Consider the following 20,744-nt stretch of genomic DNA (forward strand, 5'->3'; position numbering starts at 1 on the left):
AGGTAGCACACAGCCATCATGACTGGTAAGCATCAATAGATCTGTTCCCCAAGAATTTATTCAATCCCCCTTTAAAGCCACTCATGCTAGTGAACCACATTTTGTGGCAATGAATTCTACAGATAGATTATGCATTGTGTGAAGAAGTACCTCCTTTAGTACCATCCTAAGTGAGGTGCTTGTCTGGAAGGCACTTGCCTTCTCACTCCCCCCACCCCCGCACTAGTCCAACTTATGATATGTAGTGAGATGCATCAGAGCATGGGATGCAGACATCTTCAACAGCAGCATCTTTTTCACAGAAAGGCCATCAGGCCACCTTCCCATTTGCATTCTGCTGCCTAATTAAGAGACCCTTTTGTTTGCCAGGCTTTTAGCAGACTCATAATGTGGCTGCTGCTGTTCTTTAGACGTTAGTATGAACCTTTTTAGTACGTCTTGTCTTACTGTTGTATTGCATTTGCTGCTTTCTGTTTTGCGCCTTTGAGGCCACGTTCCCAGGGTGCTGTGCAAACCGTGGCAGAGTGTAAGAGCAAATACGTTTGCACAATACGTTTCAGCAAAATCCCTGTGAACCCAACTGTGCAATCTTTGTTCTGCTCCCCATTCATTGTCATAACTCATATCAGAGGTGATGCTTAAGCTAGTAATTGAAATGGTATTGCACACAGTTTCTCCAACTTGGGGGCTTGGGTCTCTCCAACAGCCGCTAAAGCCCTGCTCAAGCTGATATAGACACAGAGTATAATGGAAGATCAGAAGGCATGGAGCATTGTGTATGCAATGGCTTCAGCTCCTGAGTAGTTTCTGTTCAAGTTTGACAATGTAACGTAAGCCTTCTATTGCATCCAGACAGAGTGGAACCAGATATGATGTCTATGGACTGAATTTCCACAGATTGCTTTGTTATCAAGATTTAAGAAATACCCTTTTCATTACAGATCTGACTGAAGGAGGGGCTAGACATTCTCTTGAAAATTGTGTGGTGCCTACATAATGGGAATGTGGTGGCTGGGGGCACTTCCAGATGAGGCTCGGGGAAGGGGAACTCTCCAGTGCCTGCTGATTCTCTCCTGCAAGTGGCCCCCCAGTCAATTTTTCTCCAGGCACTCTCACTTCCTGTTTCAGAGTCTGAATCTGGGGGACTATACAAAACACTGGGGGACATTTGCAAGAGAGAATCACTTGGTGGGTTAATGGATAAATTCCCCCTACCAATTTTTCTTTGCCAATGTCCCTCACATTAGAACTACAGGGGAATCACAGTACCGAGAACTCCCTTGCAACATCCAGTTCTGCCCTTGTCAGTTGGCAACCCAACTGTTAGTGTGTGCCTGGTAGCAGGAACTTTAGAGGGTATTTGATCTGGTGTACATGTTACTCTCATCTTGCAGAAGCTGCCCAAAACATAATACCTGTAGCAAGTTTTCAACCCCGGCTGTAATGCAAAGCAGCACTTGCAGTGTGAATTGGGACCATCCTGGAATGCATTTGTTTGCCCTCCACCAAAAAGTACCTATGACATAGAACAGGGATAGAAAAGTTAACTTAATTGATGGCCCCAATCCACCAAGTGAGTGCTGCTGTACAGGGAAAGGTGCCATTTTGGATTTCAGTTGCAGGGGGCAAGATTCACCCAAAAGATCCTGTCTCATATATATTCAAGATCCCAAGTAAACATGCATAGACCAGGCAGCAGATTGCAAATAAAACAAAACATGGCAGCATATTTTAAGAGCATTTATTAAATTTAATAAATTTATATGCTTTATATGCTTCCTGGTAACTATAGCAATGTTGTGAACACAGATCAATCACCATTTGTGATTTGTGCCTTTGGCTTGCCAGCATAGTAGGTTCTTTGTAGGTTCCCAATGTGTAGAACCAATGATTTGGCCAAAACAAAGTGAAGTGAAACAGATGCAACCTTTACAGAGCATTGGAGCTGATTTCAAAAAGGCTTCACCACACTCAGTGCCAACTCACATTTTCCTACCCAGGGCCACCTCTGGGGGAAAAAGCTGTTTCAGAGGAATTAATCTGAATGAAGGTAAGGTGTCTATGCAGTGCTATTATTCTAGTGCCTGACACGTGAGCACTTTTTAGTGCCTCTAGTGCTTCTAACTCAAGCAACTCTGCAAATCTTTTTTTTTCTTCAAATGGTTGTATTAAAAGAAAGGAAATGGATGCAGCATAAATGACTATCTGCACACATCAGCCCAACTGAAGCATTGGAGAAGGACTGACAGATGAACCAGCATTCAGCTTGCTAGTATGTATGGCTGTCATGTAAATTGCAAAGCTGGGAGGAAGAACTTGCTTCAACTTCTTTTAAATACTTTATCTTTCAACTTCTGAGGAATGTGGACTGGCACGTGGTCTGAAATCCAGGCGCAACTTATGTCTCCTCCCTAAAAGTTCATCCTGTTCACATGAGAAGCATTTTTGGCACTCACAAGTGCAATGTCTGGGCAAAGGTCTTGATGGTAGTCCACCATGTGAACTAATCATCAATCCTAAGAGAGAAACAAGGTCGGTTTCCAAAATAGCTCTTAATTCTCCTTTCAGAAGCTCAGCTTGAATTATCTATGGCTCATCTTTGCAGTCCTCATCAGCCTTGGCAAAGGTTTCATTTGCTCAACACCGTTGACCCAGATCAGCGTTTCCCAAACTGTGGGTTGCAACCCACTGGTGGGCCACAACGAGATGTGCAGTGGGTTGCGGCCTGATGCTCCCTACTGCACCAGAAAACTTTATTGAGAGCCTCTAGACATTGCTTCCGGGTCATGCTGGGCCCAAAACCCATTCTGCTGGACTCAGAACACTTTAAGGAAGCAAGCAGAAATGACTTCCAGTTTGCACCAATGGAAGGGGTCCTGGCCCCAGTGTTACCCAGAAGCAACCTGCAGAGGCTCCCAGTAAGAGTTTCCAGTGTAGCAGAGAGCATTGGGTGATGACCCACTGTGGAGGACAAGGTGAGTTGCAGCACTCGAAAGTTTGGGAACCACTGGCCTAGATTGATTTGAAGAGAAACTGCACTCTGTAAAACTCCCAGACAAAGTGGATTTCAGATGGATCTCAGTCCCTGGCAAGCAGGAAGTCTCCAGGCTGCCAACCTATCCCCAAAATGGCCTGGTTTGCTCTTGTGCAGAAAAATTATTAGGTGAAAAAATAATTAGAAATTATTAGAAAAAAAATTAGCAGGTGAAGCTTTGCACTGCATGGAGACAAGCATTATCACCTGCTAATTCTTACCCAGCCAGCTGCTGTTGAAAGCACAGCTACAGTATATAGTGTTCTGTCAAAAACAGAGCCGCAGGAGAACAGGAGCTTCCCATGACAGCCTCCTGTTTCGGATCCAATTGCCCTTTTTAATAGACGATATGTATGATCTTTTTTTTTCTTCCACAGACAATAGAAACAGTAACCACTTCCTGTAAACCCTGATCTTGCCACCAGTTAATTATACGTGTGTCTCAAATTCTCCAGTAAACCTGGGAGGTTCTGGGATGCCACTCCCGTGCTGTGTAACACACCACAAAGTGATACTTATTAAATGAGGGGTGTATCCTGATTAACTAAACTCCTTGTTTCGTTAAAACACACACAATCACAGAGAGAGAAACAGAGTGAGAACAAGGAACGTTTTCTTTAACTTCCTTTATTGTTTTCAGAAGCTTGGCAGATTTAATTTTAATACTTTTAAAATTATAGCTCTTGGACCTCATCGGTCACTGCATGTTTGGTCTTGGATTGCTGGAATGTGGCAATGACACCAGCAGTGAGAAACAGAACAAGAACTTTGGCTCCGGTCCTGTAGGTACATGTACATGGGAGTAAGTCCCATTGAACTCAGTGGGGATTACTTCAGTGTAGACATGCCTAGGATTGCACTGCAAGTTTCTCCAATGCAGCAGGGCGGGCACAATGCAGAAACGTTTGGACCAGCTTCTTAAGAGTGGGGCTGGAAGGGAGAAGCGAGAGAGAAACTTAGGGCCCAATCCTATCTCATTTTCCAGTGCTGGTGCAGCTGTGCCAATGGGTATGCACTGTATCCAGTGGTGGGAAGGCAGTGACAGAGGCTGTGGCTACTCCGGTGCTGGAAATTTGAATAGGATTGGGTCCTTAGTCGCCACTGAGTTTTCATTTACAAAACGACAGAGGTAACTTCAAGAATAAGGAAGGAGGGATAGAATCTTGGTATTCTTGTGGACGACAACAATGTGTGAAATATGGGGCTGTCTTTGAAGACTATATGGAAACCACAGTTAGTCTAAAACATATTAGTAACTGCAAGGTTACTAATGGGCACTGGGAAATAGCTGGCCTCTGCTTGAATACCATAGTCCACAATACTGATGCTCACCCTTAATGCCCTATATGATCTGGGGCCAGGGTACTTGAAGGTGCTCTTCTCCCATGTTCAGGGGTGGTGTCAGAAGTGGTTTCCACCAGGTTGGGCACTGGCCAAGGGCCCTTTTGGCTGGGCCAACCCCTGAACCCTCAGAACTGATGGCAGTGGTAGTGCCCAATATACCACCAGGGGTGGTACTGGCTGTACCCAGGTCCCTCAATGAGCTGGTGCTAGCCATCACTCTGTCCAACAATGGGGGTTATGCAGTTTCTTTCCTTTCCACTTTGACCAGAGCAAGCTCTGCTGTGTCACTCAAAAAGAAGGCTGCTGGAATTTTCCTTCTGAGGTCCAATACAGCTCTACTTACCCAGGCAATTGGTTTTCCTTGAGCTGATCCAGGCAGAGATGCTCCTGGGTTATACCAGGCCACCGACCTGAGTGTATTGTATGGTGTCATTTTTAGTCTGTTGCTAGCTGCCTTGAGTGCCTCCTCTTGGGAAGGGAAAGGTGGGACTTAAATGATATCATGAATTCATTAACAAGCAAGGTCAAAAATCAGGTTCTCTGTGTTGTGATCTGGCAAGCCTGTTCTCAGGCTGAAAGCTCGGAGATCCTGTGATATCCTTCTGCATAGAGTGATCAGGAGAGATATTTTGGTGACAGCAGCAGCTTCTCATACAAACCTAAGAGAAGCTGTACCTGCCAAAATTCCCTCTCCTGCACAATGACTAAAAGGAGCTTTCCCCCTTCCTTTGCATGTGGTTAACTCAGTTTTATGGCTGCATGTGCTTTCTTTGAGATGGCAGCATGCAACTACATAACTCTACCTTGCCGGACTTCTCTTTTCAGGATTTCTCACTAACTTGCTTCCCTGTGTTCAGCCCACAGTTGGGTCATACTCACTTTCATTGTCCACAGTCCTACCACATACTTGCCTGATATAATCTTACATCAACCATGTAGCCTTTAATGTAGCTCAATTGACCTTTGACAGTTTCATCGGCACAGTAGACCAGCCCTGCTCTGTCTTCATCCAAACTATCATATCTGTCATTTCCATCTTGAACAGGAGCTTACATAATGCAGAGACTGTTCTTCTCCTTGAAACCACAAGCTCTTTTGCCTTAAAGAACAGAGCTATAGAGGCCAACTCCATGCTCCAAGCTGTTTCACATAGTCACATAGGGCCAAACTATGCTTTATGCTTAATTCCTCATTAGTGCTGGTTGGTTGGCAACCTTCAGTCTCAAAAGACTGTGGTATAAGCCTACAGCACCCGGTATTCCCAAGCGGTCTCCCATCCAAGTACTAACCAGGCCTGACCCTGCTTAGCTTCCAAGATCAGATGAGATCGGGTATGTGCAGGGTAACAGTTGCTGCTGGCCTTAAGTTTTCTTTCAAAAATAGCAGCCATAGGGAACCACAGGAAGGGATTGATCCAGACTCAGAATGCAGTAGAGAAAAGGAGATTTTACCAGTTGGTTGCCCCCCCCCCCAATCTGGATCATCCCATGATGGCTGCTAGTTTGCAGGGGGGAGAAGCTCCCCATAGCACTCTGGAAATCACTTTCAGTTTCACTCTAATAATAATAATAATAAAACTTTATTTTTATCCCGCCCTTCTCCCTAACAGGACCCAAGGCGGCTAACAACATATTAAAAAACAATAGAATTTAAAAAACATTAATACAAACAGATAAAAACATTTAAAAACACACTACAGGGCCATAAAAACAGTAGTCAGATTAAAAGAGTAAAAGAGCAGATCACTGAGGAATCAAGCCTGTAAAACTAAAAGATGTATAAAAAGTTAAGAAGGCCAGAAATCAGAAGGCTTGTTTAAACAACAGTGTTTTCAGGCCTCGCCGAAAGCTCTCAAGAGAGGGAGCCATTCTCAAGTCAAGGGGAAGGGAGTTCCATAATGTTGGAACTCTAGTAATGCAATCAAAAACTTCATTTCCAGAATTGGTGTAGTTTAGAGAAAGATCTTGCAAGCTGCCTTGCGGGAGGGCCCCTATCACCATTGCCTCATTTCATGGGCATCACCAGGTCTTCTCTATGATGTCTAGAAATAACTCAAGAATTTATAGAAATTAGGATTATCAGCCTCCCCCATAGATTTTCCACGTGAACTGACTTCCCTATCCCTAACAGCATAGGTTTATTCCAGCTTCCTACTGATGAAATCCTGCAGTCCTAAACATATTTATTATGGAAGCAAGCACTGCTAAAGGCCTTGCATATTGCACAGCATCAAGTGATAAAGCTGGCGTGGACTGTACCACTGAAGGTAGCAGGTTGTCTGTGCATGTGGGCTTGCATGTTTGAATTCTTGCCCTGCATATAATGAATTGTGGTCCATCCTAGCCATCTTCATGATGTGCTAGTTTTCTGTGGGGGGAGACCTTGCATGTTTTTTACCCCATGGGGGAGCATTCAGTCATGCCATCTTCAACTTGTGGCTTTCATTTCAGAAAAAAAATGAACATACATTGCAGAAAAAGCTGTGTCACTTGATTCTGCTGAGCACAGAAACTGGGCCTCAGCCTTAATCACAGTATTTTATAGAAGGAATTATCTTTTCATGGCAGATAATTCCTGCAAATATTCATTTTTTTCCAAGATGGGAGAAAACCGCTGCAGTCGTATTCCTCTTCTGGAGAGCAGGAAATGTAAAAACAGCTCAGCGTTGTATGCAAACACTTTTTATTGATGAACTGCGAGCTCCAAATTGTTCCTTTTCTGGGAGAAAGAGAAAGCTTAATTTGCAAATAGCTCATTCAGTACCTAGCCTTTCCACATGACTAACTTCACACTTTATCTTTCTATTCATATATGAGCTTTTATGTTTCCAAGGGCTAAATCCGCATGCGAGTCACAAAGAAAATCAGATTGTTGTCTCAAAGAGAAGTGCATGTATAATAGCTCGGAGTCTTTATTGATGGCATGTGCCTTCTGTGTCTGGCTTCAAACTCTCCAGTCTTCTCAGATAATTTATTGGGCCTCTTCTGTTTGCAGATGTGAAATATATTAATGCCTCCCAGAAACAATCCTTTTGAACAATCTCATAGGGAAGGAAAATGAAAGCTCTGAATCTTTGCTGGGTTCAAAGAGAAGGACAACTGTGATCTATATCCAAATTAACAAAAGCAGGATTGCGTTGCTGGTATTTTTAGCCCTTGAACAAAAGCCCCGAGATGTTTAGCAACACTCAGGAAAAGCTGGTGACAAACCAAAATCAATAAGTAAAAATGGAATTTTGTACTCCCTCCGTCCCCCAAGAAATGATATGGAGACTACCTAGTACAGGATCTGTTGCATTGTAAGAGAAAGTCCTAGTGGCTTGTTGCTTATGTGTTGGTTTGTTTTATAACTGTATTTACAAATACAGGTGCCCTACATTTTATGCAACAGTTACATTCCAAGGTCAGCACATATAGCCAAAAATCACGTATAGTCAAAACAACAAATATGTTAAAGCCAACAAATATGTACTGTCTCTTTAAGAACAAAAAGCACAGTATGAGAGACTTGCAGGAACAGAGGGAAGAGCAGCTTCATTCCCCTGTTTCAGGCTCACTCTGAGGCATAAACAAAATATGTTGAATGGTGAGCAGAGTCACCCCCACTATTTAAACTGTTGTTTCTGTCTTTTTTTGAGGGGAGCCAAGGGCATATACTGTACCTGAATTCATATGAGCCTGTCGCATGTAAGGTGAGGGTCGACTGCATACGTGCTGAAAAAGACAGACCAGGCAAGTACACAGACTATAACAGTAATTCAACATCCATTCCTCAAAAGCAAACAGCATGCCCTTGGAGGCCCTTCCCCACGCCATCTCTTAATTGTCAGCCAGCTGCACAAATTCAGAGCTTCTTCTTTATCCTTGGCTGCATTCCAGCTCCAAGGCATTGCAGGAGCTAGTAGCTACCAGCCATCAAAAACCACAAAGTAAGCATCTTCAGCTACCACACTATGCAAAGCCTAAAGATTGCCATCACTTGATGCAACTTAATAGCATTCCATAACCAGGATCTTCAATAGACTGTTAAGAATCTCAATTTTGATTAATTACTTAATAAAGTAGTTTATTCTTCTGACAAAGAATAAGCTTCTGTTATGATTTCATTGTAAATCTTGAAAATAAAATGGCAATATTTTCTGTGCATTTTGTGCGCGCGCGCGCTCTCTCTCTCTCTCTCTCTCTCTCTCTCTTTCTAATCTCCTTCATTAAATATATCCACTCTTGTTTGCATAATGTGGCTTTGGCTTCGTCAGGTGTTTTGTAACCCTCCAAGCTGGGGTTTAAAGCCACTTATGTTGCCCATAGTTGAGCAAGTCCCTCAGCAGGTCCTAAAGGATGAATCAGGCCTTGTAGGGTGGGCCAAACAGTCCTGGAAGGCATGAAGTAATCCCTGCACATCTTGATTGATCCAAAAAGGAGAGAGTGTCAACTCACACAACTGCCTTATTCAAGTCAGTGCACTTCTGCCAAACCAGCTCTGCAGTGTTATACAGGTTTAGTACCGTAAACAAAATCCGTACCATAAACAAAAGAGGTTTCACTTTCACTGGAAACCAGAGAATAAGTAAAACATGACAGCAGTGGAAAACACTTACAAGAAGTAGGCCCACAGCTCTCTAGGTGCTGCAGCAGTTGTGTACATCATAAACTTAGCAATCAGGAACTGTTTCCAATCACCACACCATCTGACACAATTTGTGTTGTAATGAGTCTTGACCACATATAGCTCAGAGAAGGGAGCTGATGTGTGTAAGCTGTGTGGTCATTCTTTCCACAATTGCTAAGATGAAGATGAATAATGATACGTCTTTCAAACCGCTGTTAAGCAATGTAAGTACAGTTGCTCTATCAGTTGAGAAGCACTTGCATTGTCACCATCTTCACAACTTCTTCCCTACCATGCAAATTTTCAGTAGCTTGCCAGCACAAGGGCAAGCTGGGAGCTGAGGGGAGCATCATCATCATCATCATCATCATCATAAAAATAAACTTTATTTCTATCCCGCCCTTCTCCCTAAAGGGACCCAGAGTGGCTAGCAACTGGAAGTGCTTTGTACTCTGAGTCTCTTGCCACCTCCCTGCAGTCTGCCATGGACTGCAAAGAAGGAGAAAGTAAGAGGGTAGGACAGTGGTACTCAAACTTTTCCAGTCCATGGACGCCTGTGGCTGTTGGCCATGATTCCCCATCATATTCCTGAGGGCTGGAAGTGACATCATTAAACAGGAAGTGACCAGAAATATTAACTATATTGATATTAATTATATTAATCATATCATTAATTAAATGCAGATCTTAAAAATATATTATTAATACACAGCAATATACATGCTTTATAAATGATCAGCTGCTGATCACTGTTGGAGACAGCATGCTGGAGTAGGTAGATTTTGTCTGGTCCAGGAGGACTCTTTTTTTTTTTTTTTTAATTTTGTAAGCATGCCAATTGAATTGTTTTATCAAATGAACTTTGTGAACACCCAGTCTGACCAACGTGACACACACACACACACCCCTGTGGACCCCAATCCAACTAGTCATTTCTCCCATTCTCCTTGGATAGGATTGAACACTTTATTAATTAAATTATATTAAATTTTTCCAGCAGCTGGTGGGGAAAATAAAAATAGACCATGAAAATATATCAGAGCTGATAAGGGTTTGGTTAGGAGGCTGATTTGTCTCCTGTACTAGGAGATGCACAGCTCAATCCTCTGCATGTCTACTCAGAAGTAAGTTCCATTACAGTCAATGGGGCTTACTCCCAGGAAAGTGTGAATAGGATTGGGCTGGCAATCACTTCTTCAATGGCTGATAAGTATTCCCTTCAAATAGCAAGATTCATCACTTTAAAAATACAGCCTCTCCTCTTCAGTCAAACAAGATTTATAAATCACTTTAAAAACTGTTCCCTTTTTCTGCTCTTGGCCAAGTAAAGTGTGTGCTTGTCTCTCCCCCCCCCCCCCTTTGCCAGCTGCATGGAAACAACTTTAAGAGCCCTGGTGACTGGTAAAATAGGAAGCGTTTTATTTGGGGAGGGGGAGGAAAGCAGGAAGGTTTGGAGATCGAAAGGGGGAAGTGGAAGAGGGAGGAGTTGAAAAGAGAGATTTCACTTTGATGAGAAGTGATCCCAGGCTGGGAACTAGGAACCAACCAGACAAGGATCAATGCAGCGAACATAGAAGGCGGCATAGAAGGCGGAGAGGAGGGAGAAGAGGGTGGGCAGGAGGGAGCAGCTGAGCAACCCCCCCCCATTTCTTCTGCTTTAAATAAAAAGTGCAGAAGACAGAGGGGCTCGCATTCTGCCCTGGAAAGATGGTATGACTGTATCGCTGCGAGAGGACATCCCTGTGCCTCCCCAGGGAGCCGCGCATCACAGTTTGAATAACACTGGGGTAGGAGATAGGCTCATCTCCTTCCACATAGTGAACGGGGCAGTGGTGGGCACATCTCCCTTCTGGAGGGTGCAGGAATAGAAACTTGGCATCTTTCTTTCTCAATGGGATCTTACTGAACAGCAGGCAGGGGCAGTGAAGGGCAAGAGATCACCTTCTGCCATCCCTGGTTAAATCTCCACTGGCAGAGCTTCTTTTGCACACTCTCTCCTAGCCTCTCCCTCTCTGAATTCAGAATTCCTGATCCTTCCAAACAAAGTGATCTCTCAGAGTTTCCCTGAAAGAAATCCTTAGAACAACAAATAGCTGGCAGCATCTTTAAGCTTGCGAGACATTTGGAAGTGTTGGGTTTCTTAAGTGGAATTTATACAAGGAAATAAGGGTTGGATCCTAAGGGCACTTTGATTTTTTAATGATATACTGACATTCCACTTTCCCAGGTTCTTGTGGGTGAGCTAAATACCTCAGCAAGACAAAGTTTACCTTGCCCACTAAAGTGAGGAGCACAGCCCTTGCCATCTTCTTCTGTGTCATATAATTGGGAGTAAACACAGAACCACCTCTTGCCTGCTGTGGGATTTTGATTTGGCTCTCAGGCAAAGGCAGAAGATCAGAGTCCTCATGTTCATTCTAGACTTGGCCTGTAATCCACAGGCTACAAAGGTCCTGCCAATTGTATCGGAATCACGGAAGATTCTCCAGGAGATATTGTGGTGCTAGCAGTGGCCCCTTGCTCAAGATTAGCCAGGAAACCTAGTTAACCCCAGGGCTCTAATCACTATTGGGTGTGCTACACATCTGCAGCCACTAGAGACAGCCAGGTCATTGCAGGGATAAAAGCAGCACCTGAAGCAATGTGAATTTGTGGGTTGTAGTTGGAGAGAAAGGAGCCTTGCCGGTTTATTGGACTGGCATTTTGGCACACTAGCTCATGGACTGGTGGACAAGTGCCTTTCTGGCACACTAGATCATGTACTGGAGGATAGACAGTGAACTGGCACACTGACTGACAAACTAACCAAACAGAGACTGCTAAGTGGTGGAGGCTTAAGGTAGCACTGCTGTACCTGAAAGAACTGCTGCTTGAAGGACCCTGCAGGGAGGGAGGAGGGAAGGGAGGAGGGACCCTGCAGCCTTACAGGCAAGTAACCTAATAGTTGCCTCTGGTTTCAGATCATAAGGTTCCTTATTCACATGCTGGGCTCTCTGACAGTGAGGTGCTTTAAACATTTGAAATGTACTATATAAAGGCTGGTGTTGTGTCCAAGATAGTGCATACCTAGGACATGGGGGGGGGGGTTTGTAGATTGAAACTGCAGGCACATTCACACAGGCACACTCTTTCAATCAAAAAGATACACATACTGTATATCTTCTCAATCAGCTCTCAGAAGAGTGGGTTAGCATTCAGGATAATTCAGTGAATACTGTGCCCTCTCTTTTCCCCGGCTTAGGGATGGGGCTGTGCTTTCTGGACAATTGGGGGATGTCGATGGGATTCCCTTGTATCTGTCAGCCATAGTACCGTCAGAGCATCTTGGTGCTACCTGACTCCCAATGTATCTGCCCAAATATCCTTAATGAGAAGGGGGTGTGGGCATTGCATGAGGCTACCCTTCTGCAACTGGTGGATTCATCCAACACGGCAATTCAAGCTTCCCAGGCACACTTCAGATGCACTCATGCGCTTCAACACACTGTTTGGGGAAATGCTGGGCTTCCACAAGCCAAGTAATCCCCCATTTTTGCCTAGCCCACAGCTGTGCACATTTGGTCCCTGTTGCATATATGCAAGGCAGAAATGCTTAAAACAGAGCCCTGCTAGCCTCAAATACTCGTACATTCACTTCAATGAATTCCAAGTCAAAAGTGATGACTGGTGCTGCAATGCCTAAAAGGAACTCAAATCAGCAAAACTTTAATTCACATGCAAATGTCTGCCCTAATTTCACCCACACAACAACCTGCTGTTGAGTAAGAACCCATTGAGAAAGAAAGGTGCCAAGTTCCTATTTCTGCACCCTCCAGAAGGGAGACATGGTGCTAAGGGAAGGAAAGAGGAAGCTGGAAGCACCATAACCCACACAGTGCTCCTTGGAAATGCTTTGTAACATCCTTTGTTGAAAGAGATGAGGAATGGTGATCATTTTCTGACCTCATCAGTGAACAAACCTCTTCTAGGGAAAATTGGGTAGCCTCCTTTCCTGACACGGTTAATCATATTTGACAGATTAATTTCCAGGTGATGACAGACTGCAACACAAGCTGAGCACCCTCAGAGTATGAGTTAGCTTCTAGTTCAGATATTAATTTAGGGTTGATGTGGTTGTTTTTTTTCCCCCCTTCCCTCTTTTAAATGAGGGCTTACTAAGCCACCAATATTGAGCCCACTTTCTCCTCCCAACCCCAGGCAGCCCAGGAATTTACAGTTGCTCCTCTTGCATGCCAAAAATAACTGATGGAAGACTTGCTGTTAAAGATGCTGTTAAAGATGAAGCATCTTTGCAGTGTTTGCTGTGAAGACCCCAGAAAGCTGAGATGCGGCGATGTGGAGTAATGGCCCTTAGGGCCAAACCAGACATTACATGCAGCTCTCTGTAATCACCCTGATGACCCTTCTCAAAATAGAAACATTGGTGGAGTTCTGATAAAACATGGGAGAAGACATTTAAATCTTTCCTTGCCTCCTCACTCCAAATTGCCAGCAAGAAGCCAGACATCCACGTGGGAATGTCTGTGCAGCCCTCCTACCCCACCAGTGTATGACATTTGTAGGTCGAACAGGGAGTCAGTCTCGACATTCAACAGACCCTTTCCAATCCTGCCCTCTCTACTTCCGCTCCAATCAACACAGTGTACACAAATGGGCATCCTACCTGGCTAATATAGAGAGTGGGACTTGGCATTTATATAACATTTAGGGCATTTCACTGCAATGGGGTGTGTCCTGGGGTCCTGTTCCTAATAGCAGTTTTCATTTTCCTTCCCAGATTCCTGCTGGGATGGAAATCGGGAGCTTCCCAAGTTCTGTAACACTCACTGTCATGCCAAGCAGTTGCTATGCTTTGTGCCCTGAAGAAATTTGGATTCAAGAACTGATGAGGTTTGTTTCCTCCTGATCTGTGACTTGCTATTTATTGTTTCAGATTTTTACATGACAAGCTTATTTATACTACTGTTAACTTCATTGGTACCAGTAATTGTTATAGCTTGCTCCCAAAGAATCCTGGGAATTATAGTTTGGTGAGGATTATTGAGACATCGCTGTTCCAGAATCCTTCCCTCACCCTCCTTCCCCTAACTACAATTCCCAGGGTTCCCAAGAAGAGGAAATTACAATCAAACCAGTTTAAGACTATGGTTTAGACATACTGCTAAATAGTGGGTCCATGTGAATAAAGGAAGGCATTTAGATAACGGCTCAACACACTTATTTCATCTTCAGAACAGAACCTGGCAATGAAAAAAACAAGGCAAACACTTCTGGCTTTATACCCTTTAGGTTCACCCAGATTCCCCATATTTGGTGCTGTTGAAACACTAAACTAGAGGGCCAATCGGATGGTAGGATTTTGATCCACCACCCAATTGGCCAGCCATAAGACTGCGCCAATTGGTTATGCAAGATTTTAATGCTGCATAACACATAACCTGTGATCTTCCTATTTTAAGAGAAAGCTTCCAACATCTTTTTCTTTGGGGTAATTAATTTCATCCCCTGCGTCACATTTCATTCATTAAAAGTTCTCAGCATTTCCTGATTCTGTTTTCTAAAGCTCATCTTGACTGCTAATGCAATTCCTCATACCTTTTGTCACCTTAGCCATCTTAAATTATGTCTCATTAGAGCTGATTTTCCCTGTATCGATGCAATTAAACAAGTTACAGTATCTGGAGAATGCCTGGCTCTCTTTTACATGACACCATTCACCATAGGAACTGAATGTCAAGATCACCTCCTGGTCTTTCCACTAATATAAATCAAGCTGCCAGGATCTGGGCTGGGTCTTTTGGCCAGAGGCCATTCAGGTCAGAAATCTAATGTGCACAATGCAGTCTAAATTGCAGCACAGTAAAGGAGGACCAGATTCAAAAGTTCAAAGAGAAATCCAGGCTACGAAATGATAGTGTAGAACTACCAAAGTACATTCAATAGTTGGTTGAACCAGAGAGTGAAGAAGGCAGGTGTAATACCTGGAGAGCAGTGGAACTAATTTAGAAGCACCCTTGCTACATGATGTACTAGTGCACCTTTTCTTGTCTTAGGCTGTTCTGCAACAAAATGGTTCAGGAACTTCACTGTTGTGGGCAGTGCTGATTGGTTAGTGTCTGAAACCATGACTTTTCGGAGCCTTATTTCAAGTAAATGACAGTTCTCTGAGTTTATACATCATGTGGCCGATGAGAAGGTGATAAAGCCAGAAAAGTGGATTGTGCAGAAATGGCCTTCTCGGTGGATATGTTTGGACTCACAGAAGCTTTTGCTTATTGAATTAAAAAAAATTTATTGTGTCACTGCAAAGAGCCACAACAGTGGTGATCCTGGCCCCTGTGCCTCCTGGGGCCAGGACCACAAAATGCCACACACCCCCATCAAATAGAATGCTGCCCCCCCAATCATCACTTCTCAGGGCAGGAGGCTTTCTGAAGGCTCCAAATGGCCTAAAGCTTCACTTTGGGCTTTTGTCCAAAAACTGGAAGTGGAGTTTAAAGGCCATCCAAAGACTGCCACAATAAGTACATGAGTGCCAATGGATGCCTTTCTTACCTTTTTTGGCATGCCAGGGTGCTGATCCTGCTCCCCCAAGGATGCTATTTAATATTTTAAAAAAAAACAGCAGCAACCATGCATTTAACACAACATGCAGTTTGACCCTCCGTTTCTAAGGCTGCAATCCTATACATTGGCTACAGTCAGACTTGCTTCTGAGTAAACAAGGCTAGGCTTGGAATGTAGGTGAACAAGAATCCAAGGTTCTAGACAGCAACTGTTACCCTGCACATGCCTGATCTCGTCTGATCTTGGAAGCTAAGCAGGGTCAGGCCTGGTTAGTACTTGGATGGGAGACCGCCTGGGAATACCGGGTGCTGTAGGCTTATACCAGAGTCTTTCGAGACTGAAGGTTGCCAACCAGCACTATACCTCAACCAGTGTTCAATATACAGCAGTCCTCTTAAGTGAACCACCCTACTGTACATTTGACAGACATCCGACTGTACCGGTGAGTGGAGTGCTGTTCTCTGTATTTTGCTGGGGTAGACTGCTACTCCTGCACTATGGTGTCTGCTGCCACACAAGCCCTGGATGTTACTGTATAATAAATATACAATGCCATTAACATTGCATACCTCTTTTCACTTAAAAAAAGTTCTCAAAGTAGCTTACATAGCAAAAGGAATGAGAAGATGGTCCCATGTCCCAAAGGAGCTCACAACCTTAAAAGTAACACTAAGAAGACCCCAGCAAATGGTTTCTGGCCCAGTCACAATGTAGAGTGAAGTGGCTGCTTTGAGCAGAGAGCTGGTGGAGGCGGTGGCCCTCTAGCTCACCAGTTGCTTCACAACCCAGTTGCTTCACAATGCATGTCAATCCTAGCTCACTGAGAGCAAACAAGAGGAGGGTTGGAACAGCCATGGCAACTGCAGAAGCGATGCCACAGACAGATGGATGCTTCAGAGGGCCAGTGTTCTGCTGACTCTGTGGCTTGAAGAGCAATCAAAACGTGCTAGCTTTGCCTCCCCACCTGAATGAGTAAGAAGGAGGTGGAAGCAAAGAAACCCCACCCCACCTCTCTTACCTGTCCTCCACCAATGCCTGCAATTCCTGCCCAACCATTTCTTGGTAGGAAATGGCATACTTGGCATACTGTGAAGTGCAGAGGATGCTGGGAATGGAAGGTTATTCTGTGTGCTTCCAGCCTGCGTGCTTCAGGAAAGGACAAGGCAGCAGAGATACATGTAAGCTGGGGGCTTTGGGAGCACTGTGCTGCTCTTCAGTGCCTCACAGCGGCTCAGCCTGATTTAAATGTCCAAGCGAGAAGGAGAAGGCAACAGCGGCAACTTAGGTGCATGCACAGAACATTTTCTGAGGGGTCTGAAAACGAGGGCACTGTTTCAGACATCACTTCAACCAGGGCCATAGCTGGGGGGGCAGAGGGTTTTTGCCAGCAGTTCCCCCCCCCCGCATTTTTTCCACACTTGTCATGTAAAAGTGGTTCAGTGTCCTCCAATTTAGCTCCTGTTCCTTGAGAGCTCAGCCCCTCCCTGCAGGCAGCCTCCTCCAATTAGCTCAGGCTGCTGATGCTTAGTAACTCACCTTAGGGGCCAATCATAGCAACCTGCTGATAGTCACAGGACACCAGAGAGGCAGGCATGAAAAAGCCTGGAGGGAATGTGCTCAGTGCCTTCAATCACCTTCCTGGGAGCTGAGTGGCTCTGCAGGCACTTTGCAGGACCCTGGAGGCTGCTGCTGAGTGACTCTGGCCTCATTTGGGGTGAGCAGACAGGAGATTTTGGATGGGCCATTTCTGCTGTTTAGGTCTGGCAGGGCCTTTCTCTTTGGGGGGGGGGGGAAGAGAAAAGCATGGCTCTGGCATCTGAGATTTCGGATGGACCATTTCTGCTGTTTGGGTCTGGTAGGGCCTTTCTCTTTGGGGGGGGGGAAGAGAAAAGCATAGCTCTGGCATCTGAGATTTTGGATGGACCATTTCTGCTGTTTGGGTCTGGTAGAGCCTCTCTTTGGGGGGGGGGGGGAGAGAAAAGCATAACTCTGGCCTGCCAGAGCCTACCATGTCCTACCAGACCCAAACAGCAGAAATGGTCCAATAATTTTATAAAATTATTCCAAAGAATGCCATTTACCAATCCCCAGAAATTCAAAATGAAATAAAGTAATGACTGATCTCATTCAAGAGGAAGTTTCCAATGACATAAAGAATGCAGATGTCCCATTTTTTTTCTGTCTTGGAGGATGGAACAAAAGACAAAAATCAAAGAGAAAATATAGCAATTGCTACTAGATATGTTAAAGATGGTGAAATTTATGAATCCATGCTACCCCTAGAGACAACAACCGCTTTGGATGCTGAGACTTTTACAAACACAACTTTAGATACATTCCGAAGGTATGGTTTAAATCCTAACGATCTGTTGAGCCAATGTTATGATGGAGCATCAGTTATGAGTGGCAAGAAAGGTGGTGTCCAGGCATTAATTAAAAAAAAAACAACTGAAGAAAGAAATTCCATACGTCCATTGTTTTAACCACAGGCTGCATTTAGTTATAGTTAAAGCAGCTGAAGTTGTGCCAATGGTGAGGGCATTTTTTGGACAATGTGTGGAATTATACAACTTTTTGTCCCGTGGGGTAGTAGCTGCTGAGTATAAGGCAAAGCTCTTTCTCGTCTGCTGGAACAGAGATGGCCAGGACATCTTCAGGTATGTAGGACAATTTTTGAAGAATACAAACATATATCAGAAATTCTTGAACTAATATCAATAAATAATGGAAAAAGATTTGCTGGGGAAGATGTGGTTCTTAGCACTGGTCTCCATCTTATAATGTGTAAGCAAGAGTTTGGATTTTGTCTAATGGTAATGGAAAATATTTTGGAAACTCTTTCTCCTGTAGATAAGGGACTCCAAAGTCATGAAATTTCCTTGGAGCAGGACTATAACTTAATTCAAGCTACAGAAAGTTCACTAGAAGACTTAAGAAACAGTGAGACTTTGAAATCAATTCTGCAGGAAACATCAAAACTGGCTAAAGAGGAAGAAGTGAAAATGTCAAGGAAAAGGAAATTTAATTCCTTACTTGATGATTATGTGGTGTCTGAAACAACAGGTAACAGAGCATCATGTCGCAACACCCACAGTAAGCATGCTTCTGACTTTTTTGAAATTCTGGATGTAGTGCTAGCTGAAATAAAAAGAAGATTCCACGACAATGAAGAGATTCTTCAGGCAATAACTGCAGCAGAAAATTTAGATGATGAAAATGTAGGCTTAGTTATCTAAAAAATTTCAATATTACCATTCCAAGTAAAGAAGAAATGAAAGTAGTAAAACATTTCCTTGAGAAGAACAAAATTGAAAAGCGAAATTTCTTCAGTGAAATATACAAACCTTTGTATATTGTTATACAATATACCAGGGGTGCCCAATACGTCGATCGGGATCGACCAGTCAATCCCGAGGCAAAATTAGTCGATCGCGGAGCCCTGTCTGTAGGCACTGACACACACACACACACACACACACACACACACACACACACACACACACAGAGGACTGGCAAGCCACAGTCACCCAGCCGGGCTCCCCCCCCCAACTCTGCCCCCTCGCAGGAGCCCCCGAGCCTGCTCAAGGCGTGCGAGGATCGTGCTGGCCGCAGGGCGGAGGATCGGGGCCGAGGCTGGCCGGGCAGCTCTGGGCGCCTGGCAGGCTCCCTCCTCTGCCCCATGCTGGCTGCAGGGCTTCCTTGGGGGGCGTCGGAGAAGGTGGCGCCGGAGAAGGAAGCCGAGGGAGTCTGCAGAGCCGAGGACAGCCGGGGAGGAGGGAGCACAGTCTGGCAGCGGCGTGCCCGAGGAAGAGGAGGAGGAGGAGGAAGTAGCAGACCTGAGGGGAGGGGCTCCCCCCGCCGCCCACCCCCCATGGTCTAGGCGTTTCATTTCTCTAGGCAGCGTTCCCGGGTCCGCCCGTGCCTGGATGGAGAGGGCCGCCCTTTCTGGTCCCATGAGCGGATGTTTGAAATCTCTGTTGATGCCTCCGGGCCAGCCGCGAAGTTGTGGGCGCTGCTGCCCCCCCTTCCTGCGGGCTCTCCCTGGGAGGTGAGAGCTTGAAGTGGGGCAGGCGGGTGACAGTGGCTGTCAGTGGCATCTGCCTTCTTGGGTCCATCTGTGTGGGTGTGTGTGTGTGTAGTCGGGGTGGTGATGGTGGGGGTGTTTTGTGTGTGTGGTGGTGGGGTGGGGTGGAGTGGAGTATGTGTGTGGTGGAGTGTGTGTTGTGTGTGCGTGCAGTGGGGGTGGTGGGGGTGAGGTGTGTGTGTTGGTGATGGTGGTGGAGGTGTTTTGTGAGTGCGGTGGCGGTGGGGTGTGTGGTGGGTGGGGGCTATTTTGTGTTTGTGGTGGGGTGGAGTGGTGTGTGTGTGGTGGAGTGTGTGTGTGTGTAGTGGGGGTGAGGTGTGTGTGTTGGGGATGGTGTTGGAGGTGTTTTATGAGTGGGGTGGGGTGGGGGTGGGGCTGTTTTGTGTGTTTGGTGGTAGTGGGGTGTGTGTGGAGGGTGATGGTGGGGATGGTGTGTGTGTTTTGTGTGTGGTGGGGCTGTTTTGTGTGTATGTGGGGTGGGGCTGTCCTCTTCTTACAGGCTTATTTGCAATAAATGCACATTTTGCTGCCTGGAATAGGATGTTGAATAGAACAGGACGTTGTATATACATAGGTCATGGGTACATCTTGTTGTCAGGATTTGGGAAAACATGTGGCTCTTCCAGGCCACCAGACACAAAAAACATCTGGATGGTGGGAGGAGAGAAGGGGGGGCTGCTTTAGCATTAAGGAGAAGCACAACTGGCATATTTCTTGTGCTGTTAGCTTTCGTCAGCCTTGCCAAATGTGTCTGTGTGTGTGTGTCTATGTTGATCTGTTTTCCCCCTTTCTTCTTTTGTGGGACTCAAGGCAGTCACAGGAGGCGACTGTGAGCTGTGCGCTTGGGTCACTGAGGCCGGCGATCCATGCGCCGCTGGGCCGGGGGGCGCACGGCACTGCTCGGGCGGCAGCCAGGAGGCGCTGCCGACCTTAGGGGCAGCCGAGACCCAGAGAGAGGTGGGCACGCATGGCAGACTTCGGGCACAAAGTTGGACCAGGGTGAGGATGAGGAAGATGGTGGTGGTGGGCTCCCAAATCAGACACTGGGGAGGAAAGTTCAATGGGGGGGGGTCCTGACTTGGAAAAGTCCCTGTTCCCCTCTTGCCT

The 20,744-nt window shown here is 45.3% G+C and overlaps 2 pseudogenes; one reads left to right on the forward strand and one right to left on the reverse strand.

The window, feature by feature from the left end:
• Positions 1 to 5,618: 5,618 nt before the first annotated feature.
• On the reverse strand, positions 5,619 to 5,738 carry LOC136642410 (5S ribosomal RNA; annotated as a pseudogene).
• Positions 5,739 to 15,753: 10,015 nt separating this feature from the next.
• On the forward strand, positions 15,754 to 15,870 carry LOC136643501 (5S ribosomal RNA; annotated as a pseudogene).
• The last annotated feature ends 4,874 nt before the right edge of the window (positions 15,871 to 20,744 follow it).

Source organism: Tiliqua scincoides, chromosome 2, assembly GCF_035046505.1.
Source record: "Tiliqua scincoides isolate rTilSci1 chromosome 2, rTilSci1.hap2, whole genome shotgun sequence".
In the NCBI taxonomy this organism is placed as follows: Eukaryota; Metazoa; Chordata; class Lepidosauria; order Squamata; family Scincidae; genus Tiliqua; species Tiliqua scincoides.